This window comes from Piliocolobus tephrosceles, chromosome 20, assembly GCF_002776525.5.
Source record: "Piliocolobus tephrosceles isolate RC106 chromosome 20, ASM277652v3, whole genome shotgun sequence".
Classification (NCBI taxonomy): Eukaryota; Metazoa; Chordata; class Mammalia; order Primates; family Cercopithecidae; genus Piliocolobus; species Piliocolobus tephrosceles.
Window position 1 is genome coordinate 25153167 of NC_045453.1, and position 26988 is coordinate 25180154.

Genomic DNA, 26988 nt, shown 5'->3' on the forward strand with positions numbered 1-26988 from the left:
ATCGCTTGAGGTTAGGAGTTCAAGACCAGCCTGGGCAACATAGCAAGACCCTGTCTACAAACATAAAAAATTTGCCACTGGGTGTGGTGGTGAGTGCCTGTAGTCCCAGCCACTCAGGAGGCTAAAGCCAGGTCAGAGTTCGAGGGAGATCAGCCTCTTCCTTAGCAAGAAGGAAATTATCTCACTGAGGTGTTTTGAAGATTAAGTGAAAAATGTGTCTAAGCCTTGGAACTGTGTCTTGGTATATAGTTAGGGTTAAATATATTTTAATTGTCTCATTGCCTCATTAAAACAACCCCTTAAGCAGGAACTATAAATCTGCATTTTGCTGATGAGGAGACTACAGCCTAGAGAAGAGAAATAAGAATATGAAAGTGGAAAATAAGGTCCTTCCTCTCCAGGAACACATAATTTAGTTGAGATGATATGACCTTCTTGGAAAGAATGTTATAAAAATAAACCCAGGTAATGATTCAAAATTCCATTATAATGATATAATTGTGAGAACATTGGAATGATGTCTCAAAACTGCAGTGTGCAGAAGGCTCCCTGGAGCATATCAATTATCAGTTGCAGATTCCCATGCTCGGGCTCTGATCCTGAAGTCAGACTCTACTATTCAACAGACAGGTGGCTCCAGAAGGCTGTGCACAGTTGATGTGTCAGCCACACATAAAGAAACAGTTTGAGAATTCCCAGTCAGAAGCAGCTTCTTGGAAGATGCAGGCTTTGAATTGGGCCTTAAGTAAAATCTAGGTAAAGTATGGGTGGGCAGAGAGGACAAGAGTGAATATTTTGTGAGAGGGGTCAAGTTATGAGCAAAGCTGAGAAGACAAGAATGGATCATATTTGCAGAAATAACCATGTTAATATACATAGTAATTCAAGTTTATTGGCTTCGCTGGACTTTAATAAGGTAAGTATTTTCTCATTTTCATGACTTTTTTTCTTGCAAAAAAACTTAATTAACAGACCTCTTCGATTCTTGAAGGTCTTCTCTCCAACAGCCCTACATCTCTCTTGCTGAGCACCACACCTTGGTGCATTTGGATATTGATATGCAAACCTAAATTATGCAGAAAGTGAAGCTTTGAAAGGCAGGCAGGGAGAAGTGTCCTCTTGATTAATGGTGAGGCAACATGTCAAGTTCCAGGAACTTAACACCTTTCTGAGATATACAATGTGGGATAGATTCCATTGCATACTGGGAGTTAAGGTGACAAGCTGGGCCATGAGTTAAAAAAAGAAAAATGTTCCCCCTGCCCCCACCCCACTGAAGTGTGTTTGTTTGTTTGTTTGTTTGAGACAGAGTTTTGCTCTTGTCACCCAGACTGGAGTGCACTGGCATGATCTTGGCTCACTGCAACCTCCACCTCCTTGGTTCAAGCGATTCTCCTGCCTCAGCCTCCTGAGTAGCTGGGATTACAGGCGTGCACCACCACACCCAGCTAATTTTGTAGTTTTAGTAGAGATGGGGTTTTATCATGTTGGCCAGGCTGGTCTTGAACTCCTGATCTCATGTCGTCTGCCGGCATTGGTCTCCCAAAGTGCTGGGATTACAGGTGTGAGCCACCGCACCCAGCCATTTGTTTGTTTTAGTAAGTCCTCCTTTTCTGTAGAGGGTACTTTTCTGTACAATCTTAAAAATTAGTGACCACAATTTTAACAATGGAATTCCCACTTCACTTGGCAAGTTAGAAGGTTGGTGTATTGCTTGGGGTACTTTTGTTGGCAGGTAACAAATAAAATCTTATTCAGACCATCTTAAACAATAAGAAAAATGATTTTCTTCTGTAACACAAAGGCCAGAGGTTGGTTCCGGGTGTGGTGTCACAGGGATCTACTGCCCCTTCTTCAGGTGCCCTGGACTCTGTCCTCATCTATGTTTGTCTCTTAGCAAGGTGGCGACAGCAGTTTTCAGTATCTTAAGAAGATACATTGCTGTCCAAGGAAGAAAAATGATGTTTTCCTGTTTTTTCTTTAGAAGTCCTGACATCCAGGTGGCCTTCCTTCATGTCTCAATGGCGAAATGGATTACATGCGCATTCTTATACTAAACACTGACGAGGGGAGTAGATTTCTTCTAATTGGCAATGTAGAGAATAGAATAAAAGTAGGATCAACTTTCCAAATTCTGTAGGAGAAGGGGGTTACAGTGACAAAAGAAGGGGGTTACACTGACTGGAAATTGGGAGGCAACCAACAACATCCATTGCAATCTGATCTTGCTGGTTCCAGATTCCTTCTTGGCAAATATTGGGTGTAGCTTGATGTGTGTTGCCCCTTTTAAGGGCAGCATGGGGTCTTCAGTTTGCCACATCATTCCCCATCTGTATTATTTTGTACTCTATTTGCCTCCCTATGTATTTTACCTGTTTAGTTCCTATAGGCATTTGTGTTTAGGACCCCATATCTACAGACGCAGGTATGCCATACTTTTGTTAAGAGGTGCTTGTAATCAATATCATCCAGCATGCTTGGGTAATCAACGAGAGTGATTGTTTAATTGCTCCTCTCCTCTGCTTGTCAGGCTTTCAAAGGATTGATCTCTTCTTTCCTGTTGTGGTCAACTTCCCCTCTCATGTCTTACTTTTGGTGGTATCCTGATCCTGTGGGCCACCAGGAAAAGCCTAACAAAAGTCTCTGGTTCCATTCGAGCAGCTGTGGAAAAGTCTTCAAGAATTTGAGTCTTCTAAAAGCTGCCTCCATAATGAACTAGTCTTAGTGAAGAGAGAAAACACACAGTGTCAATCATGACCAGTGACAGGGTGCAATTAACCCAGGATCAAATTGCAGCAAGATGGATGGGGCCAGATGGTCCTGTTATTCTAACAAAGGGATGTTATAGTAAGTGCCCTTCAGAAGGGAGACATTTTTCTACATAGAACTCTGGAATGAAAAGAGACAAGGGTGAGCTCTTCACAATTTTCAAACAGATATTATGGAGTAGGAAAACTAGTAAATGATGTTTTAAATCATCATTCCAGTTCTTAATTGGTGACTGGTAAGGCGTACATACACTGTCAGTTTTGATAGTGCTTGAAGCTATAACTACTAGAAAATTCTAGGCTGAAAATAACCATGAAAGACCTCCATTAGGAAATTCAGAATCTTAAATAGAGTGGGGCAAATAATATAGGGAAAGTGAATTGAATTAATTTCTTCTTACAGTAAGAATGTTTAAAGTTCTTATACACATGCTTCTGAGTGTTAGGAATATAGCAATGAACAGTTTGGATGCCTTTGCTCTCTGTAAATTACATCCTAACAGGAAGACAGAGTTAATAAAAAAGTAAACAACATATAGAAAAGATGATTTCAGAATGATAGGTGCTAAAATGAAAAAAGCTGAATGTTAAGACAGTGAAAGGTGGGGAGTAGAAGTGGGTAGTGGTGTGTTGGTAAATGTTCAATACCTTGTTGTCTGGGGGGAAAAGCATTGATTTTCTTTGTGTTTACCAATTTCTTTGGTGTAAATACTCCCACCATGGCTGATTTCAAGTGACCAGCATGACTATGAGTTGGGAAGAGATGCACACAGTATAAGCCAGCTCCTGCATACGTCTTGGAGGTGTTATATTACTTTCAGAAAGGATTGTCAGGGAAAGACTCTGACAAAATCAAAATATGAGCTGAGATATGAATAAGAGGTTAGTCATGAGATGGCCAGACGTGGTAGCTCACGCCTGTAATCCCAGCACTTTGGGAGGCCGAGGCGGGCGGATCACGAGGTCAGGAGATCGAGACTATCCTGGCTAACACGGGGAAACCCCGTCTCTACTAAAAATACAAAAAATTAGTCGGGTGTGGTGGCAGGTGCCTGCAGCTACTCAGGAAGCTGAAGCAGGAGAATGGCATGAACCCAGGAGCCGGAGCTTGCAGTGAGCCGAGATTGCTCCACTGCACTCCAGCCTGGGCAACAGAGCGAGACTCCATCTCAAAAAAAAAGTTAGTCATGAGATGAAAGATTCAGGGGAAGAGCTTACCAGGCAGAAGGGATATGTTATAAATACAAAGGTCCTAAGTAAAACAAGTTTTGTTCTCCAGGGGAAAAGAAGGTGCTGAGGTATAAGAAAATAAAGAGATAAGTTGGGGCTAACTCATGTAGGACCTCGAAGGCCATTTTAAGAAATTTAGATTCCATTGTAAATGTGATGGGAAATTATAAGAGGTTTAAGCAGGTGATCTACTATATTTAGCAGGAGGCTGTTTTTACATTTTCGTCGAAGGAAGTCAGCATAGGGTTGTTCTGTAGCAGAAGACAGAGAAGGAGAAGTAGCTGACTTTGCTGATGTTATGGTCTAGGTTTTAACTTTGAATTTCATTCTCTCAAAGCTGTATGTGAACCGATTAGCATGATGCCTGGCACACCATAAGCACTGGATGTTCACTGTTGTTTCTGCACTGGACTAACTTGGACATCAGTCTTGGGAAGGTGGGTGATGTATCAATATCATCGGGAATCACAGAGTGAGGACATCACAGTATAGGGCTTGCAGTGGACTCTAACATGTTGCTGAAGATGTGGGTAAAAGAAGTCACTGTCTCCAGCTTTTGAAACATAGTTCGGATTACAGAGAGATCAGGTTGATGCTTATCTCCCAGGGATGAGAGTTGGCCAGATTATAAGCTGTGTTTCAGTCTTCAGTTGCAGTGTGTTTGTTCATTTATTCATTTTCTCTGATCAGGGACTTCCATTCAGCCACCAAAGCAGACCACCACGTGACACCTTCATATAGGGCATTTTAAGTGCAAGGGCATGAAAGAAAGATTCGTTATGGGGATTTCCTTGTTGCTGTTGTTGATTTTTTTCTCTTCCCTCCTACCATCATCAACTAGTAAGTAGGGATCCTTTAAAATAGAAATGTAGGAATATTATTATTATTTGTATTGACAGAAACAAAACTTTGATGGTATTAGGAGTGGCATTTGTTGCATCTTACTCAATATTTGTGCCGTGTGCTCAGTGCTTTATATACTTAAACATTGCAACAGACTGTGAGGTGAGAACATTGTACCTTTTATTTTACAGATACAGAAACTGATGTTCAGTGAGGTTGAGCAGTTGCCCCACTAAAGCCCATGGCTTGATTATTAGTGGAGCCCACATCCACACCAGTTTCTGCAAACCCTCCATAGCCTCCACCCCCAACCCTGAAAGCCTTGGCCGGAAATGCGCAGCTTTGGAGACTTTCATCCTATGTCTTCTCAACTTGGTTCTTGGTTTTGCCTCTTCCTGCTGCCGCTATTTATGTTCAGTATCTCTAAGGTTTTCATGATACCTTCCTAAGGGACCTCTGCACTTTCAGTGTCTCCTATTCTATGAGACTCTAAGTCTCATGAACAGCTTTAAATTGAACTCTTTAAAAGACAGCTTGGTCCATGTTATGCCTTGACCTAGAAACCTCAGTGGCTCCTTATTGGCTGAAGAGCAGACCTTTCATGCTGGCGAGAGCTAGAGGAGGCCTCTACTTCAGCCCAACAAGGGACTGGGCATTGCATTTTGTTCTGCTGTGTAATGCTGGCTGCTGTCAGGGGCCACCTCTCATGGTACTCTGTATTTTCCCATCTCTCAGCATCCACATTAGAATTTCTGTTCCTGGAAGGCAGGGACTGTCCCAGGCATCTCATTGTAAACAGCGTGGGTTTGTAACATGACTCCACTCATTATGTCTCATTCTTTTTCCTTCTAAATCAAATCTAATCTCTCCCAAGGCCACTCCTTGGATTTGGTGGGAAATCTCACTCTGTTATTTATTTATTTATTTTTAATAGATTCCTAGCTCTCTCTAGGAGAGTAAAAAAGGTGTAGGCTTTTCTGAGTGTCTGCCAAAGAAGTCTTCTGGTCTGCAGTCACTCTCTTTGCGCCTGTTGCCCTGGTCCACGTGGTCCTTTGAAGAGCTCAGTCCTGTTCTTTCAACTCTTAAGCTTGGGCAAAGGGCTTAGTTCAGGCTCGTTTGTTCATAAACAGCTAGAACATAATAGTGACTATTATGTAAAAACACCAGAAAAGAAGGCTTAAATCAAACATAGCACTGTGCCAGAACATGAGCTCTGAGTTTCAACTTCCCAGGTCAAGCCCAGCCCCCACCATTTATAGGCATATGCTCATGGACAAGTAAGTCTCATGCTTCTGTTTCCCCCATCTGTAAACATGGGGATTGATGCTGTCTCCTTATGCATTTATTATGAGGACTAGAAAGGATAATAAGAATAAAAGATTTAGCACAATGCCTAGCAGAGAGTAAATGCTTAATAAATGTGTTTTATATTTTTTCCCCATTTGAGAATCTTAACTTCTCTAGTGATGTTGTGGGGTTATAAGAGCTGTACCTGTGACAGAGATTTTCAGTATTTCTTAGGAGTAGAGCACTCCCAATTTCTGCCAGTCTTGCAAGCACCTCTCCCTAGGGACCATCCAGTTAGGTGACTCCTGGTTGCTCAACCTCACAGCATTAGTTTCTTCATCTGTGAAATGAGAGTGTAAGGTAACTTGCAAAGTGTTGGGAAGGCACTTTACACATTTAACACAGATTAGCACATAATGAATGTTAAGATGAAATTAAGCAGGGAATAGAATGGGCTTAGCACAGTGTCTAGCATGTAAATAGGGCTCAGTTAGGGTCAGCTACTACCATCATTTTATTGTCGTCAACATCATCATTGTCATCCTCACTGTCATAGTGAACCTCACCTAGCAGACTGTTTGAACACTGCAGTGAATAATACATATTGGTTAAGTAGTCCACGTAATTTGAAAAACACCAGAAAAGGAGGCTTAAATCAAAGATAGCACTTTGCCAGAAGTTTTAGGTATATCCACTTCTTTTTTAAAAAACCATTTCTTAATAGTTGATTCCCATGGTTTTGCACTTAATGATATCTAAATATATTAAAAATTTGCCTCATCTGGTTGTCTAAATGATATAGGATTTTGATCAACCTTCCTTGTGCTGGAAATGAATTGATTCAGTTTAAATACTTTATCTAAAAATTATTTAGCCTGGAAAATACCAATCTAATTCCCTTACAAGTAAGAAAATTATAAAGAGAGAGATCTAATCAGTGGGTAGAATATAGCCTCAGAAAATGTGTATCAGCATACCTTAACGAAAGTAGAATAAATCTTGAAACTTTAATATTCCCCTTTCTTGGACCTAAATAGGCCCCTTTGGAAAACTATTTTATTGTTTCTCATTAAATTAGAATTGTGCTGAGGTGCCACTATCTACTGTTTCCTATTATTATTAATATAAAAAAATTCACTGCATATTCAGCATTTCCTCCGTTAAAGCCAACAGAAAATCTTCCCCGCTTTTGTACTTAACTCTGGGTCATTTTTAAACAAAGTTTCTTTTTTGGTTTTTGTTTACATCTGCATTTAAAGAGAACAATATTTTCTAGGGACAATTAAATGGATGGAATGTGTAGGTTTACTCCTGCTTGGTGAAATTAGCAGTTCTTGTACAAGTCTAAAAAGAATTATGGTGGCAAGAAGTGTCCTATTAACCCTAGGCAGATACAGTAATCTCTGGGAAACAGAATTTTGGAAGCATCATTTTAAAAAACACAGGTATTTTGATCACACATTAAAAAGGATACACTCAAACTTTTAATCCATCAATGAGATGAAAGGTTTGATGAAGGTTGATACTGCTGCATAGAACATTCTTACTGTTCACAGTATTTCTAAAAATGAGACATTGCAGTGTTTTATCTTCTTGATTCATTCAAGAGACAGATACTGAGTGGCAACAGAGGCCACACACTGGTGGACCAGAAGCCACAGCTGGCCCAGAGCTGTGTGATGTTCGGGTCTGGAGACCATATTCCGTCTGGCAACTGCTGCTGGAGCCACATTTAGACCAGACCTCCCGCTCCAGTCCCCTTCCATATTTCCAGAAGCTTCTTGGCTCTTTAGAAAGAGTTTTCAATCCCTGCATAAAAAGCATAGAGCAGCGGGGTGTGGTGGCTCACACCTGTAATCCCAGCACTGTGGGAGGCCGAGGCAGGCAGATCACAAGGTCAGGAGATCGAGACCATCCTGGCTAATATGGTGAAACCCCGTCTCTACTAAAAATACAAAAAATTAGCCGGGTGTGATGGCACTCACCTATAGTCCCCGCTACTTGGGAAGCTGAGGCAGGAGACTTGCTTGAACCCGGGAGGCGGAGGTTCCAGTGAGCCGAGGTTGCTCCACAGCACTCTAGCCTGGTGACAGGCTGGACCAAAAAAAAAAAGTGTAGAGCATGTACTACAGCTCAGATCCTACAGGCTGTGATCCTGCAACATTAATATGTTGAAACTTACTTGCCAATGTGACAATATTAAGAAGTAGGGCCTTTTTAAGAGGTGATTAAGTCGTAAGGGCGGAATCACTTATAGATGGGATTATGGCCTTTCTCAGAGGGCTTCTGGGAGTGAGTTTGTTGCCTTGCATCCCTTCTGCCTGTGAGGACACAGTGTTTGTCTCCTCTGGAGGAAGAAGCACACAAGGCACCATCTTGGAAGCAGAGACTGGGTCCTCTGCAGACACTGAACCTGCTGGAGTTTCCAGCCTCCAGAACTGTGAGAAATAAATTTCTGTTGTTTATTTATTACCCATTTTTAAGGTATTTTGCCATAGCAGCAAAAATGGACAGAATCACTATGTTAGGACGGAGCCTTCAAGTTACAAAGGCACAGAAAATAGAGACCCATTTTGCCACTTAAAGTAAATGTCAATGTCTTCATCGAGGCTGTCATAATAATTAGAAGCTCCTACATAATAGCCCCTCCCCCAATCCTTAGCAAATTGTCTACCGCTTTCTCCTTTGCCTACTCTATGCCAGCCATGTGGGCCTCCTTGTGATGGTATCCATGCCACCTTCTCACTTCTTTGTAGTTATTGCTGAAAAGCCACCTTGTCAGTGTGGCTTTCTCTGGCCACCCTTTTAAGACTTATGGGAACTTCCTCCATTTTAGCACTGACTAGTTTCTTTCCCAACTTTATTTTTCAACCAAAGGCTTTATCACAACCCAACATTCTAAATATTTCAGTTAATTATTTACTCATTGTCTGTCTCTTCCATATTAGACTGGAAGTTTCATGAGGGCAGCCACTTAGTCTTATACACCATTGCCTTTCCCGTACCTACAAGAGTGTAGGTACCTGATAAAAATGTTCAACAATGAATGCATGAGCATAATATATGCTAAAAGAGGCACTAGATGCTATGGGGACTGCAAGTAACTCAGAGGCTGGGGTGTGAAATTTGAGTTTGGGACAGTGAAATATGTAGAGTATGTGGATGCAGATGGTGGACAAGAGAGAGCCATGGAAAGGTGAGTGAGTGACCAGAAGGCAGAAGAGGGACAGGATTACCAGGAATGTTTTGCTGTTTTGCAAACCAAAGAGATATTTAACTCTTAATCTCCATGAGTCTGAAAGTAGGGCCTTTCTAAAGAATTTTTAAAAATAATAAAAGTCCTAAAGAATCTGCTTAGATAGAATTTTAATAAGCTCCAAAGTTGTAGTTTACTTTGGTTTTCCTGCAAGATACTGACTTAATTTCAAACAACTTCAGGCCTTAGAGAACTCATCAGAGAAGGTAAAATAATGAGGTGACTCTAGGATGAACAATATAGAGTCATCCTGATTGGATTCAAATTCCAGTTCTGCTGCTTGCTTGCCATGTAATCTTGGAACAATTACTTAACCTCTCTGAATGTTTTTTCTCATCTGCAAAGTGAAATTAATTAGACCTTCACTTCCAAGCTGTTTGGAGCACTAAATTAAAAAAAAAATTTTGTCACATGCCTCCTGTAGTAGTAGGTACCGAATATATGGAAGCTGGATTTATTAAAGCAATCCTGTATTTTTATGAACAATTTCACAAATGAATACATATTATTATTATTATTATTATTATTTTTGAGATGGAGTCGTGCTCTGTCGCCCAAGCTGGAGTACAGTGGCACGATCTCGGCTCACTGCCAGCTCCGCCTCCTGGGATCAAGCCATTCTCCTGCCTCAGCCTCCCAAGTAGCTGGGACTACAGGCACCTGCCACCACGCCCGGCTAATTTTTTGTATTTTTTAAAGTAGAGACAGGGGTTTCAAATGTGAAAGGTGAACATAATTCTTACAAGAATAAATGCCTTAAAATATAATATGGTGGCTTTTTTCTCTTTTATTTGGCTTCTTAAGCATATTGTGAAATGAAATATAAAATATATAATGTATAACATATACAACAATATACACATACTTGTATTTTTTCTTAGCACCTCATAGGACTATTTTATTTTATTTTATTGTTTATTTTTGAGACAGAGCCTCGCTCTGTTGCCCAGGCTGGAGTGCAGTGGCGTGGTATCAGCTCACTGCAACCTCCGCTTCCTGCCTGGCTAATTTGTGTATTTTTAATAGAGAGGGGATTTCACTGTATTGGCCAGGCTGTTCTCGAACTCCTGGTCTAAAGTGATCTGCCTTGACCTTGCAAAGTGCTGGGATTATAGGCTTGAGCCACTGTGCCCAGCCAGACTGTATTTTATTATATTAGGTGTCAACATAGCACTCAGGAGTGTATACAACCATCTCTACTTGTTGCATCTTATGTATTTCCCTAATATTGGCGTAAGTTACTGCTTCAGTAGAATTATGTTTTTGAGTTGTAGACCAAGGCTAAAAATCCCCACTCTTCTGAGGAGTCAGGTAGACTCTGCTTTGAGACCATGGGAACAGTACCTCATCATTTCTTGAATCCTGTGAGTACTATGGATTACACTTTGTTTAATATATACAGTATGTAAATAAGTTTTAGAGGCATAAAAGCTTCAAAACTAAACGAAAAGGAAAATTTAATAACCAGCAGATTTTTAGATTGTGCACTAAATAATCTGTTTTTCATTCTAAGAAAGGGGAGGAGGAAGGCAGAGTTTAATAGACATATATAACAAATTAAAATTCAGTATCTGGGGGGTGTAAATCACATTCCATGAACCAAACAATGTGGTTCTCATCAGATCTCCTCCAGGCAGCCGCTCTGCCTGGGAGCTGGGACATAATTCAGCCAACTGTAAAACAGGAAGATACTCTCGATACAGGGCAGAAGACAGCACACAGTCCATGGCCCTTTGCCAAGTTCTGTGCAGCCCCGCTATCTATATAATAACATGTCTGTAAAATGATGTGTTTAGAATTATCTTTCTAGGGCTGGGATAGAAGAAGAGAAAGCTATAAAGGGAAAAAGAAATTTGTGCAACTGTGGCTATCTCGGAGTCTAAGAGAGAACTGGAACTAGGGTGTTAGAGAGTAGAGATTCAACGGGGGGCAGTTTGGCTCCCAGGGGACGTATGACAATGTCTGCAGACTTTTAGTTGTTACAGTGGGTGGGTGTTATTGGCTTCTAGTGGATAGAGGCCAGGGATGCTGCTAAACATCCTACAGTGCACAGAACAACTCATTGTTGGTGGGTTTGACTGTGATTCCCATGACTTAGTCATCTAAAGTCTTTGTAATTATACACAAGTGTTTTTGTTAGAAGGCCCAAAGTTCCAATATCATTCTTGTATTGTCTTTCTCAGGAGATGATGCAATGGATGTGAATGCATTGTGTCCTCATCTGTTTTTTTTTTTTTTTTTTTAAATTTGGTGAGAGGCCACTGAATTGACATGGGTCTCTGTATTAGTCCATTTTAACACTGCTGATAAAGACATACCTGAGACTGGGCAATTTACAAAAGAAGGAGGTTTAATGAACTTATGGTTCCACATAGCTGCAGAGGCCTCACAATCATGGCAGAAGGTGAAAGGCACGTCTTACAAGGCACAGACAAGAGAAGACGGCTTGTGCAGGGAAACTCCCCTTTTTACAATGATTAGATTCCTTGAGACTTACTCACTATCACGAGAACAGCACGGGAAAGAGCTGCTCCCACGATTCAATTACCTCCCACCAGGTCCTGCCCACAACACGTGGGAATTCAAGATGAGGTTTGGGTGGGGACACAGCCAAACAATATCAATGTCTGTGCACTTGGTTTTGAACTGACATGGTGAACAAAAGGGCATCAGTGTTAGAAAGCTGTCCTGTGTCCTGAGAGAGAAATAAATGGCCTTTCTTTCACGTGGATAAGAATTTATGGCTTAGTGAAGCCGGCCTGTGAAATGGCCCTGGATTAAACACAGGTCTAAATCACAGTATTCCATTATTTCCTAAAAGTGTCTCCACTGTAAGTTTGAGGAGAAGTGGTAGGAAAGTGGGAAGGGGGTTCATTGCCTCTGTCTGTGCCACACCCGGTTAGTGGTTAAATGGAAGATTTCAGTCTCCAGAACTGTCAATCCACCACTTTATAATGGCATCAAATTTGTTTTAAAAAATTCATGCTGTGGGCTTTGAGGACATAATTGTAGCTCCTGAAAAGTTTGTTAAAGATTGCATTAGATAGATTCTTTTTAATGGACGGTCTGTGTGCGTGGCCATTTATACTTCATAATGGTATATTTGGAGGAGAAAAAAAGTATGTGAGTTAGAGGTTTTTCAGCAAATTTCACTACTATTGCTGTCCTTGTCCAAACGTCTCTGAAAATTTTATGGGAGAAAGAATTTTGTCCTTATTATGCTTGACTGAATAATTTGTTAAATTATGTTTTAAATCAGCATTTCCTCAAATTGAGAACAACTAATGCTAAAGTATACAATGGATTATTATACATGCAATTTGCATAAAAGTTTAAAAAAGTCACTGCTCCAGTAGTACCAGAGGGCTGTCTAGAAAGATTGTACAAAACCGATGGCTAAGATGGATATTGTTGGTTATCTAATTATAAAAAAGCATAACATAGCCACCCAATCGAGTGGGCTCATAATCAAACATAACCATTTGGAATAAAGTGGAAGCTTAATGTGAAACTGCTGATACAGCATTTTAAATTAAAGGTCCCTTGTATTTTGAGAGTAAAGTTCTAAATTTCAGTATTTCGATGTTTTCTAAATAGTTCCTAAGAATGCAGGGAGCAGCTCAGGGAGCTGCAGGGTTCAGGATGGCAGGGGCTGCTGTGGGGTTGGATGTGCAGGATGCAGGCCAGCTCTGCTCCCCAGCCCTCCAGCCCAGGCTTCATCCAAAACAGCTCCAGGGAATCTGTTTTATTTATTGGACTCCTGCACAAGGTTTTATGTGAAGACAGGAATCTATGGCATTAAAAAGTTGGAAAACTATTGGAGTAGTGGATAGAGATTCCCAGGAGGAAGAGCTATTTTTTTAAATGCATGTAAAATAAAGCAAGAGACTCAAACTTAGGAGGGAAAAAAAAAAAAAGATTTTAGACTGGGCATGGTGGCTCATGCCTGTAATCCCAGCACTTTGGGAGGCCGAGGTGAGTGGATCATTTGAGGCCAGGAGTTCAAGACCAGCCTGGCCAAAATGGTGAAACCCTGTCTCTACTGAAAAAAAAAAAAAAAATTAGCCAGGCGTCGTGGTATGTGGCCAGCGACTCAGGAGGCTGAGGCACAAGAATTGCTTGAATCTCAGAGGTGGAGGTTGCAATGAGCTGAGATTGTGCCACTGCACTTTAGCCTGGGTGACAGAGTGAGACCCTGTCTCAAAACAAACAAACAAATATTTTATACATCTCAGTGAAAGAAGCACACTGTGTATGTTCTTTTTACCTGACAGTCTTAAATTTAAGCAGGTATTAACCAGAACCTACGCACACTTGATAAGTCCCCTCTTTCTCTCCCTTCTTTCCTACGACCCTCCCTTCCTTCTGCCTTTTTGCTTCCTTCAATTTTTCCTTCTTTCCTTCTGTGCCTTTCTTCCTCTCTTCCTGCTTGCCTTCCCGCCTTCTACCACATAGCTTTTGAATAGCAAGTTAAAAAAGGAAACAGATACATAAACAAGATGGTTCCAGACAATGATCAATGCCGTCAAGGAAATTAGGCAGAATGATCTGATAGAATATGCTAGGGCAGAAAAAAGTTGAAATTATTTTGGATAGTGACTTTATTTCAAACAGGAAAGTGGTATAAGCAACTGAGAGTGTGCCCCGTAGGGCGAGTGGCTCTTCCTGTTCCAGTCCTCACCCCGCAACGTAATTTCCAGAGAAAAAAGGAATCTTGTATTTGGTTAGTTGCATTATCTATTGTTACATCTTCTTATAAGGCAGGCATGTCATATGACATTGACTGATGGCTGGCATGAAGTCTAAGAACCATATACAGATAGATACCCATGCTCCTTACCCATGCTAAGTAGTCACACTTCGAGAGATTCACCTTTCGTTTGGGTTAAAGTTGAATGGCTATACTGGCAGAGGGCTACTGAACTGCTATTCTTGATGTAGTTAGAGAAAAATGAATATGATTCGTTGTAGACAGTATCTTTCAAAGGGTAATATATCGCCTGAAACATGAAGAGTGAGGAAGAGCCAACTATGCAAAGAGCTGAGGGAAACACATTTTGTTCGGAGGGAAAAACTACTGCAGAGTCTTGGTGAGGAAGCGCTATTATGTTAGGAGGACAGAAATCAACGTTTACGTAACATATTCACAGTTCTGGGGACTGGACATGGACATATTTTGCAGGAGCCATTTTTCTGTCTACAATTTCATTCTTCATCAAAAGGTCAATTTATGCGTTTATTTATGATTTCATTGTCTATATTTAAGGTATACCACATGAAGTTTCGATATGCTTATCTTGATATACATATCCAAAGTGAAGTGATTACTATAGTCGGGTAAACTAACATACCTATCATCTTATATAATGATCTTTCTGTGTGTGTGTGTGTATGTGATAAGAGTACCTAAAATCTACTCTCTTGGAAAATTATCAGTATGCAATACAACATAATTGATGATGGTCCTCATGTTGTATATTAAATCTATAGCTTTCCCTAAGTAAATGCAAATTTGTACTTTTTGATCTGTATCTTCTCATTCCCACCCCGATTCGCCACACCCCACCCTGATAATCACCATTTTATTTTCTGTTTCTACATGTTCATTTAAAATAAATAAAATAAAAAATTATAAATAGATTTTCCTGGTTACTTTTTATTGTGTTTTTCCTCAGTTTTAATCCTCTGAATGTTATGAGGCAAGAAACGAGTTACTATGCAATAAAATCATCTCATAAATATATGTTACTAAAGTTAACATGTATGATGAAAGTTGCTTATAGTAAAGCTTCAATTTTTTTTAGTTATACCTGATAATTCCTCAAATATCCCAAAGATTTCAGTCCTTTATCAGCTTTTAACAAGGAAGTGCAAAACAGTCAGTTCTACCTCCTGCATTGAAATCAATTACTGTTTCAGTATTTGAGCCACAGATAGGCATCTTTAACCAATGTAATGCTGGATTGCTCATACCAAGAGGAAAACAGAGCCTCTCCCTTAACCCTCAAATAAACAGGAGATTCCTGTCTTCCATCTCACATTCTGGGTGGGTGCTCATTTGGTAGTGTATTAGTGGAATGGTTCACATTATTTATTTAAATTGTCCTGACTCTTACACTCTTGTCTTTTGTTCTGAGCACATATTTAAGATGCATCACCCATGAGAAGCCATTATTCCTATTGTAGTTTGGCTGTTTCTACCCTTAGCCTCACCACAATTACTGTCCTTGGAAGAGAGTATACTGGAGTTGTCAGAGCTGCTTTGTTCTCAGATAGGTTTGGGATCACCTCACAATTTGTCCATTTATGTGTCTATGAGATATTTAGCTCTTTAAATCCCACTTTCCTTATCTCTATAATAGGTGTCATAAAACAGTGGAGTCACAGCTTATTCAGAGGTCAGATTTTTGTTTGTTTTGTTTTGTTTTTTTTTGTGACACAGTCTTGCTCTGTCACCCAGGCTGGAGTGCAGTGGCACCATCTCAGCTCACTGCAACCTCCACCTACTGGGTTCAAGCAATTCTCCTGCCTCAGCTTCTCTGGAGTAGCTGTGACTACGGGTGTGCACCACCATGCCCGGTTAATTTTTGTGTTTTTAGTGGAGACCGGGTTTCGCCATATTGGCCAGGCTGGTCTCAAACTCCTGGCCTCAAGTGATCCACCCACCTCGGCCTCCCAAAGTGCTGGAATTACAGGCATGAGCCATCTAGCCCAGAGGTCAGATTTTAAATTAACTAATAAAGTGTAAATTACACATAGTTAATATTACCATTGAAGAATGCTTATATCACTGTAAAATAGTGTACTCATGGTTTTATGTATACAATTATACAGTGCAAGTATATTTATAAATGTTTAACAATGTATCTATAATATGCACTCTATAAAATAGAGAGTATATGCAAAATATAATTTTATAGTATATAGTCATGTGCAACATAATGACACTTTGGTGAGTGTGGGACCAAATACGTAATGACAGTTCTATAAGATTATGAAAGTGTAGTTTTACTGTACTTTTCCTATGTTTAGATACACAAATACTTATCATTGTGTTATAGTGCCTAAGATATTGAGCATAGTAACATGCTATAAAGGTTTGTAGTCTAGAAAGCCATAGGCTATACCATATAGTCAAGGTGTGTAGTAGGCTATACCATCCAGGTTTGTGTAAGTCATCCTATGATGTTTACACAATGACATCACCTAACGATGCATTTCTTAGAATATATCCCCCATGTTAAGTGGCACCTAACTGTATTAGATATGCCATTAAATCACTGTATTCATTTCTTGCTGTTTTTTGATTTTTTTGCCCTATTCACATGGTTGAATTCACATATGATGCAACTTCAATTTTTCTACCTCATGGAGTTGTTATGAGCAACAAATTAAATTGTGTCTAATTGGAAAATTACTAAATCTACATATGATAGAGGAGATGATGACAATGAAGGAGAATACTGATACTGATAAAAATGATAATGAAGATAATAATAAATGATGATGATGAAGATGATGAAAATGATGAAGATGAAGCTGACCAGAATGAAGATGATGATGAAAACGATAATGATTTGAAGATTTCAACCTCATTCAGCTTCTTTAGACTAATATGGTAAGGTTTTATTTGACTAATATGGTAAGGTTTTCTTTAGACTAATTATGGTAAGGTTTTCCAAGCTGACAAAGAGGAGGAAAATTCCAATCATAAGACAATATTCTTTCCATTAATCAACAAAATTAAAATAACATTATTTTATAATATTATTATATACAAGTATAGACTATGATACTTAAAACATAGAAACTGCAACTCCATCTTTGATTTAAATTCTATTTGAGCATGTCAAGCCTAATGTACTCTAATCAGAACCTCCTGACTGATAGGATTAAGCCTTAAACATATACACCAAAGTGCTTTTGTCTGCATTGATGTGAAAGATCAGTTAGAACAACATTATTTTGTAGTTATAAGACTTCAAACCACAGTGAACTTTAGTTCCCTGAATGACTCTTCAAATGTTTCATATCATTCTAAAAATGTACAAATGTAAGAGCAGAGAGCAGATTAGTGGCTGGGAGGAGAAAATATCCCTGGTCAAGGATGAATGATGGACTCTTTGTATAAAGTTGCACTAGGTCTTTCCTTTCCTCAGAAAACAAATTGCATGGTTGGTGATTTGGGCCATATCTTCATTTTTTTTTTTTTGCAACAATGGAAAATACACATTGTTACAGTCAGATGAGATTTTTTAAAAAGAGTTGACAAAATACTTTAAAAATAACCTATTTAAGTATAACTTTTTATTATGGAAATTATCAAACACATACTAAAGTGTAAAGAAAAGTTTAACAATTCCCCTTGTACCTCATCATCTAGCCTCAACTTGTTGCCACTTTTATTTCATCTTTGACTCACTAATCCACCCACTCCCCATCTTGTTTTTCCTGGTATATTTTAAAGAACATCCCAGGCTGTTCTTCCAGGCTGGGTGAGGTCGCTCATGCCTATAATCCCAGCACTTTGGGAGGCCGAGGTGGGTGGATTGCCTGAGGTCAGGAGTTCAAGACCAGCCTGGCCAACATGGTGAACCCCGTCACTACTAAAAGGACAAAAATTAGCTGGGTGTGGTGGCAGGTGCCTGTAATCTCAGCTACTTGGGAGGCTGAGGCAGGAGAATCACTTGAACCTGGGAGGTGGCGGTTGCAGTGAGCCGAGATCACACCATTGCACTCCAGCCTGGGTGACGAATGAAACTCCATCCCCCCCAAAAAAAGAACATCCCAGACAGTGTATGTTTTCCTTGTAAGTTATTCAATATATATCTTTATAGAGTAAAACTTTAAAACAATGTAGCCCTATGTTAAGGATAATTTCTTAATTCTTAAGAAATTAAGAATGATTTCTTAATAATATAAAAAGCAATTATAAAACTCTTTAAAATAGTAGCAGTGCTGAAAACTATCAGAACGCCTTGTCTTAGGCACAAATCTGTTCTTACTACCTCTGGCATTGGTGGTTCAGCTTGAGCACCCTATTGCACCCTGAGTTTGGCAACATGTGTTGGAGTTATTATGTTACAAATGATATAGATCAGGTTTGGCAAACTTCTCTGTAAAGGGCCAGATAATAAATATTTTCAGCTTCGCTGCCCATAAGCTCTCTGTCATGACTACTCAACTTTGCTATTGCAGTGCAAAAGCAGGCACAGATAATATATTAAATGGGCATGACTGTGTGCCAATAAAACTTTAATTATAATGAAAGGAAGAGGGCTGGATTTGGCCCTTGGGCCAGAATTTGCTGACCCAGGCTCTAAGGTAATCCAATTCCTACCCAAAGAGGATTGGCAGACCCTGGAGCCATCATTACCTTGGACAGTTGAGTATGTTGCAATTGAAAAGCAAAGCATTAGGATTCAGAATACCCAAATTCCAAATCTCTCTAGCATTTGGAAACTCTTGAATAGGCCACTTACTTTTTGGTTCATGACTTCACATTTATTAGATGAAGATAGAGGCACCTAACCCTCTTGCTTAACCAGGTTTTTGCAGAACCGGATGAGCTCATGGATATGGAAGTGTTTACTGAGCCATAGTTGCTGCTGCAATACGAGGCATTCATTATCCACCATACATTGCAAGTCTGGATGGTTCCCAGGCAATGATTCTTAATTATATTTTTGTCCCTCTTTTGCCGTTTTTTTGGGGGTGCCAGATGTAACAATAAAAAGCAAACTTACATTCACTGACCACTTCTACATATATGACAGGGACAGTAGTACCAAGGATTTTATATGCATAATTTGGTAAATTAATCCGGTATTATTATCTTGCTTTTTAAAGGTCAAGACACTGAGACTGAAATAAGTAATGGCCTAATCCCTACTTTTTAATCCCTGGTTTTTTTTTTTTTTTTGAGACAGAGTCTCACTCTGTCACTGAGGCTGGAGTGCAGTGGTACCGTATCGGCTCACTGCAGCCTCTGTCTCCTGGGTTCAAGTAATTCTCCTGCCTCAGCCTCCTGAGTAGCTGGGATTATAGGCTCCCACCACCATGCTTGGCTAGATTTATATATATATATATATATATTTTTTTTAGTAGAGATGGGGCTTCACCGTGTTGGCCAGACTGGTCTTGAGCTCCTGACCTCAGGTGATCCACCCGCCTCGACCTCCCAAAGTGCTGGGATTACAGGCATCAGCCACAGCGCCGCTGGCCTAACCCCTGTTGAAGAGTGAGTGTCAGGGTCAGGATTTGAATCCATCTCTATCTGAGTCCAAAGCTCTTGAACCGTATGTATGTCTACGGACATTGAGGATGGACAGTCACCTTTCTCTATTTTGCCACATTACCAACTAACCCTTTTGTAGTTTCATAGTGCTTTCCCACCAATATTAGCTCATTTAATCTTCACAGCAGCGAAGCTATGCAACTCACTCAAGTCATCAACCTGAAGAACCCCCACTTATTCTCAAGGACCATGCTGAGCTGTCACTCCTCAAACCACTCCTGGACTGAGTCAGGTTCCTGTGTCAGATGCTTTTACTGTCACACCTTGTATTTGCTTTGTGATGCCCACTTCTCTGCTGTGACTTAAGTGTCATCCTAGAGAAAACTTCATGAAAGCAGAGACTATGTTGTTCTTGCTCACCACTCTATTACCACCCCCGGCCCAACAGTAAACATCTGTTGAATATGTGAGTTTCTAAAAGTCATGGGGGTGGAAGCTGGATGCTTTTGAGTGGTTTGCATCATAATCATATTTCTTGCACTGTAAGTTGAGCTGGTCATGTGAACCATCTAGCAGGAAGCTTGTTAGGAATTCCAGATCAGTGACTCAGTGCCTGGGAGTGTGGCCTCGTAGACATCAGGTCTATCAGCAGCTTCTCAGATAGACAAGTCATTCTTGCATAGAGAAACCTGGGAGGCATCAAAGGTGGAGTGGTGCTCAGGCTACAGTACTTTGGCTCAGGTACGGGAGAGGTAGTCCCTCTCCTGTTTGGAAATGTGTGTGCGTGTGCACACACACGTGAATGTGGTGGACAAAGGCTACTTCCTCATACTATACATGAAAGGGTCATAGGAAAATAATCAAAAAGGAAAAGAAAGGTAAGAGTTGTTGCAGAATGAATTGTCTTCAGAGGCCAAATGGGTAACATATATTTGGGGGAGGGCTGAATATAAGAAAGAGAATGTTGATGCAAACCACAGTGAAACACCATCTCATGCTAGTTAGAATGGTGATCATTAAAAAGTCAGGAAACAACAGATGCTGGGGAGGATGTGGAGAAATAGGAATGCTTTTATATTGTTGGTGGGAGTGTAAATTAGTTCAACCATTGTGGAAGATAGTGTGGCAATTCCTCAACCATCTAGAACCAGAAATACCATTTGACCCAGCAATCCCACTACTGGGTATACACCCAAAGGATTATAAATCATTCTACTATAAAGACATGTGCACACGTATGTTTATTGCAGCACTGTTCACAATAGTAAAGACTTGGAACCAACCCAAATGCCCATCAGTAATAGACTGGATAAAGAAAATGTGGCACATATATACCATGGAATACTATGCAGCCATAAAAAGGATGAGTTCATGTCCTTTGCAGGGACATGGATGAAGCTGGAAACCATCATTCTCAGCAAACTAACCCAGAAACAGAAAACCAAACACCACATGTTCTCACTCATAAGTGGGGGCTGAACAATGAGAACACATGGACACAGGGAGGGGAACATCACACCCCAGGGCCTGTCGGGGGGTCGGGGGCTAGCGGAGGGATAGCATTAGGAGAAATACCTAATGTAGATGATGGGTTGATGGGTGCAGCAAACCACCATGGCATGTGTATACCTAAGTAACAAACCTGCATGTTCTGCACATGTATCCCAGAACTTAAGGTATAACAAATGAATAAATAAATAGAAAGAAAAAGAAAAGGCAGAGTATAAAAGTTAAAAAAAAAAAAGAAGAAAGAATGATGAAGTCTTTAGTGATCTAGAGAATCCATATTCACCCTAAAGACATTTAAATTCAACATGTGAAAGCAGGTCACTTTGTAGACAAGACACAGGCAGGCACAAGGCTGACCGTGGAATTCAACTTTGCAATTCCCCAGAAGACGGAGATAGGGAGGGAACGAGGGCAGCAGAGAGGTGAGGATGTGACACAAGAGAAATGATTCCTGGGCAGATCGTGAATCCTAGATGATCCCTGTGGGCTTCATTCCTTGAATTCACACAGACACTCTTCTAGGCTTAAGATAGTAGTATGCAGAATTCCACCCACGATATGGTATTATTTGGTAGTAATTACATCATCAAATTTTCATTCTCATGCACTATATATGATAGGTTGGGACTAATTCAGTGAAACAAGGACATTTTCTTATGGCCTTCTGTGATATTTCTAAATGAAGGTGGCTGATTTTTCAGCTTAGTAAATTCTAAACAGATAATTGGAATAATACTGATGTTTCTGGGTGCTTTTATTCACAGATATTTCTTCTTCTTTATGTTAATTTCTGATTTGGCTTCCAGGGTATGTATAGGCCATCGTGCTATTATCTTTAATTAAGGTCTTTGCCATTTCTCTTCAGCAGAGTCTGAGCAGGTAATGCTAAGGTGCCTGAGGACTCTGTGGGCACCTCGGTTAATGTTGGGCCATGCTAGAGTCACAAAGTGTGCAAGGGTCACTTATTGGGCCGGACCTTCATTTTATGTTTAATTACCTTAAACGTTGCAAGCTCAGCCTTTCTGTTTGCCATGGTCTGTCGGGTACAGAGAATGTTGATGGAGTTTCCTTTAGGTTTCTCCAAAGAGCCAAAGGTTAGACCCTTATGAGGCTACTGAAGCCAAGGGCTTCGTGGCAGGACTGAGATTCCAGAACTGGATACAAATTACCCTCTAATCCAGCACTGGCTTTTGCGAATACATCCAGAGGCAGACAATTAGTTGAACCAATTGTTCAGCAACATGGATATTTAGTGGGTATGAACGCAGGAGACGCTTACAGATGAAGGCTTGGAACTGTTTTCTTGCTCTGTGTGTATGGGCACGGGTAGGGGAAGAAACAAATGAACACAGAAGCCCCCTCCTCCTTGAGTAGGATAAATATGGCTTAGGCTAATAAAATACAAGCTGGAATGCACCATTTCCTATTCTCGAAACAGGCGTCCTGGCAGTTGAAAGCAAGGAGAGGAAGGAAGTCTTTTATGAGGAAGAAAGGAATTGGGGAGTGGAGGCATTGGGGCTTCACGTGGTAGTTCTCCTGATTACTGACACCCACCCGCTCCTAACAGCCCAAAGAGCTACAGCCACCAACTCCCAAATTTGTCACTGTCACTTCACAAGTGCCCGGCATTGTTCAGGAAATTGTATGTGTAAAGTAGAGCTGCCTGCGCCCAACTTCGACAAGGGAGCAGCCTTGCGAAGGTGCTTGAAACTGAAACAGAGGCTTATGTATCCTATTATGTGCCCGAGCAAGAGTCATAAATAATTGTGACAAGTTTTTTTCCCCATCCCATGTGACAGTCCTTGACTCTGCCTCCTGTCTCCTCTCCCCTCTGCCTCATAGACTAGACTTGCCAGGCTGAGTGATGATAGATGTTACCAGGCAGCAGATGACAGCTGGATAGATTTTTTAGTTGATGCTTTAGAGGGAATCAGATATGCTGTATAAAGCAATAAAAAAAGCACACTCACAAGGTGGGTTAAAAATAGCCAGCACAGCAGTAACCCACTTTGTTGTGTATCAGAAGTTAAATCTCACATGGTCTTACTGATGTGTTAATTTTTCAGACTCCTGTCAGAGTGACGGTGAGGACAGCCACTTAAAAAAAATTTTTTTAAAAAGGATAAAAGCCATCGACTGTTTTCTTAGTATAGTTTGGTTTTTCAAATGAGACAAAAGTGTTCTCTTTTTAAACATCATATCTAAGAAGAGAAATAGGATTCTGGTATTTTCCCATATTGCTGTATCCTTCTCAATCTCAAATCTAAAACGTAAAATTGGAGATGTGTAAGGTATGGAATTATTCAACCCCTGTTCAATTAAATAACTTTTTTTTTTTTTTTTTTTTTTTAACATTGCTCATCTTCTTCCACACACTGTATTGATCTAGATTCTGTGTAACAAATGGTCTGGTTTCCCAACCACCTTGGAAATGTCATGTAGGAGTCAACAAAACTACTTAGTGTATGTTTTATAAAGAATTACAGCCTCCTCTGAATTACTCAGACTTTCATCTCGGGCAAGCCGACGTGGCTACCTCGTGTCTCGATGGATATGCGGAGCTACCAGAACATGATTCAGTGAACTACCCACTCCCCGGTTCATGGACGTGACAGGCTGAGACGTACTTAGTCATCGCATTTCTGTCTTCCCCTGCACTATACGGGAAGTGGCTGCTGTGTAATTTAAGAGTGCTCAGTATATCAGATCACGACTCTTTTCCCCCTTGATTTTTTTGATGAATCACGTTAGGAAGGCTGTGGCTTTTACATGGCAGCATGCAGCATGAAGGGGCAAGGCAGCACAAAATGTTTATTAAAAAAGTATGTCTTTCGGGCTAGGTACCAGGCAAGGGAAGTAATTTGAGTTATGTCTCTATAATTCAAATTTGGGGATAATTCAATACTGGTATAGTTACATTTCCAGCCACATCAAGTGGTACATGTGTTATGGGGTGTTGTTTATTACTTTGGTTGTAGCATTTTCTCCACAGGACAATTTCCATAATAAGACCTATTTTCTATGGCTTTATCACTCAACGGGTTCAGTTTTTTTTTCCAGCAGACATGAATTGATGAGATATATGAATGCCCAGAAAATGTAATGAATTAAAAGGGCAGGTTTGGAGATCTGCTGTCTAAGTTCAAATCCCAGCTTGTCTTCTTACTCCTTGGGTGACCTTGGGCAAGCAATTTAGCCTCTTTGTGCCTCCAATCTTTTAACTGGAAAATATGGATAATGGTAATCCCCCCATAATAGGGTTGTTTTCAGGACCCAATGAAATAAATGTGCTTAGTACAATCCCTACTAATGGGTACTGAATAAATATTATTTTAGTTATTATAATCATTATGATTGAGTTATTATAATTATGACTGGGCTAGTTTCTCCAGGCCCACTGCATCTCCTCACTTCAGGTCTTCCCAGACTTGATGACCATGTGTTGGATGGGTGGATGGAAAGTCATTTTAGGAATGGAGCCCTCTTTGTGGTTAAATGAACAGTCATGTTTTACATTGGTTCAGAGTAGTCTTTGATAAGGATGTATATTCTGTACATCACTGATACTACCTTTTGGACCATTTTCATCTCTTCCTCATTGAAAAGAACCTTCAGTGAGATGCTTTATGTGGACATGGTAGGTAGAGTACCTGGATTCATCAATCAGTTCTTTTTCTGTTCTTTCTCTCTTGCTTGCCATTCTAGCTACCTAGGTAGAGCTCATTGGCTTGTAAACATAAGTCATAGGCAGGTTCTAATATGATTTTAGAAGCATTAAAAACATTGGACTGTGATTCACAGTAAGGAATACATTTTATATTGTGACCCAGGGTGCACGTGCATGCACAATATATAGACGTTTTGTTGAAGCCAGTGCTCCATGAAGCATCAGTTATCCTTCCCACATGTGATACACTTTGGCATTTTCTATCCTTTTCTATTTCATTTGTTAAAAGCCATGCTTTAGGTCAGGCAAGGTGGCTCATGCCTGTAATTCCAGCATTCTGGGTGGCTGAGGTGGGAGGATCACTTGAACCCAGGAGTTTGAGAGGAGCCTGGACAACAAAGTGAGACCCCTGTCTCTAGAAAAAATAATAATAAAAAAAATTAGCTGGGCATAGTGGCGCATGCCTGTGGTCCCAGCTACATGGGAGGCTGAGGCAGGAGGATCACTTGAGCCCAGGAGGTCAAGGCTGCAGTGAGCCAAGATCGTGCTACTTGCATCCCAGCCTGGGCAAGAGAACAAGACTCTGTCCCTTAAAAAAAAAGTGATGCTTTAACCAGGGTGAGCAAACGTTTTCTGTAAAGAGCCAGATAGTAGATATTTTCAGCTTTGAGAGCCATGGGGTTCTTGTTGCAGCTACTCTCATCTGCTGTTGTAGCGTGAAGGCAGACACAGACAAAACACAAACCAATGGGCATGGCTGTGCTCCAGAAGGACTTTACTTACAGACACTGAGGTTTAAATTTCATATAATTTTCTTGAGTCACAAAATATAATTCTTCTTTTGTTACTATTAAACCATTGGAAAGTGGAAAAACCATTCTCAGCCTGCAGGCCACACAACGCCATGAAGTAGCCAGATCTGCTCGATGGACTGCGGCTTGGCAATCTCTGCTTTAGCCCACAAAGCTGATTTTTATGACTTGTGCTTGCAACACTCTTCCGGGACATTTCCCAAAGTGACTTCGAAGGGACATCTGTTTAGCAGGGATGCAAATGGGTGCTCATGGAGAGAAAGCATCTCTCTTCAAGTAGGTTTGTGACACTACAGAGTAAATAACGGTGCCTACCTCTTAGCAGAAATTCTGTGACTCTTTAACATACCACCAGACCTGATAAGTTTCTAACAGAGGTACAATACGGCATACCCTCTTAAGTGTGTGACCACAAGACGCTTATTTTTGGAAAACGTCTCTGAGGAATGCACTCAGTGGAACTCTGTCTCAAAGCAAAAGTCTGGGGAAGGCCGCCCTGTTTGAGTGACGGCCAGCATTCTGTGTAGAGATCACAGCGCTTGCCACTGAGAAAGGTCTTCGGCGATTGTTAGCCTCCCAGTGAAGGAACACATTTTGAGACCTCCCGTGAGCACAACACTGCACAAAATATATGAAAAAAATGATGAGCCCAATCTTATTGCCAGGGAGTTTATAGGCAAATTTGAACTTGGTTATAGGCAACATGTCAACAAGCACAGACTAACGTGGTCTTGTTTAGACTGAAGACCCAGCTGTCGGTGATATCACATTAGGGGATAATAATGATAATATCTAGAAGCATTTTCTGTTCTCTCATCATCTTTACATATGTCATGTCATTGATTCTAACAACAGCTATGTGATTTGGTGGGGACAGTGTTTACCAGCCCATTTTACAGGCAGAGAAATGAAGCAATGTGTTCAAGTCATACTGTCATTGAGGCGCCAAGCTGAGGATGCAGGTCGTCCTTAGAATTCCTGTAGTTTCCTCTAAAAATAGTGGAAATACTTTGAAAAGGAGGAGAATTTGGCGTGGGGTCTGGAAAAGGCTCACAGAGATTGATCCTTAAGAGAATCTGGAGGATACAGAGGGGTGTGTGTGCGTGCGCGTGTGTGTGCATGTGTGCGTGTGTGTGCGTGCGTGTGTGTGCGCGTGCGTGTGTACGTGTGCATGTGTGTGTGTGTGCGTGTGTGCGTGTGCGTGTGTGTCTGCGTGCTCACACATGTGAGGCTGATTTTGGAAAAGACACAGGAATAGAAATCAGTCCTATGTAAGAGAAGCAAAGCCCTTGACACAAATACCAATAGTTGCTAATTTAAAAGCAACCAACTAACCAACAAAGTAACCCTTTAATTTAACACCTAACACTATTAGAGAT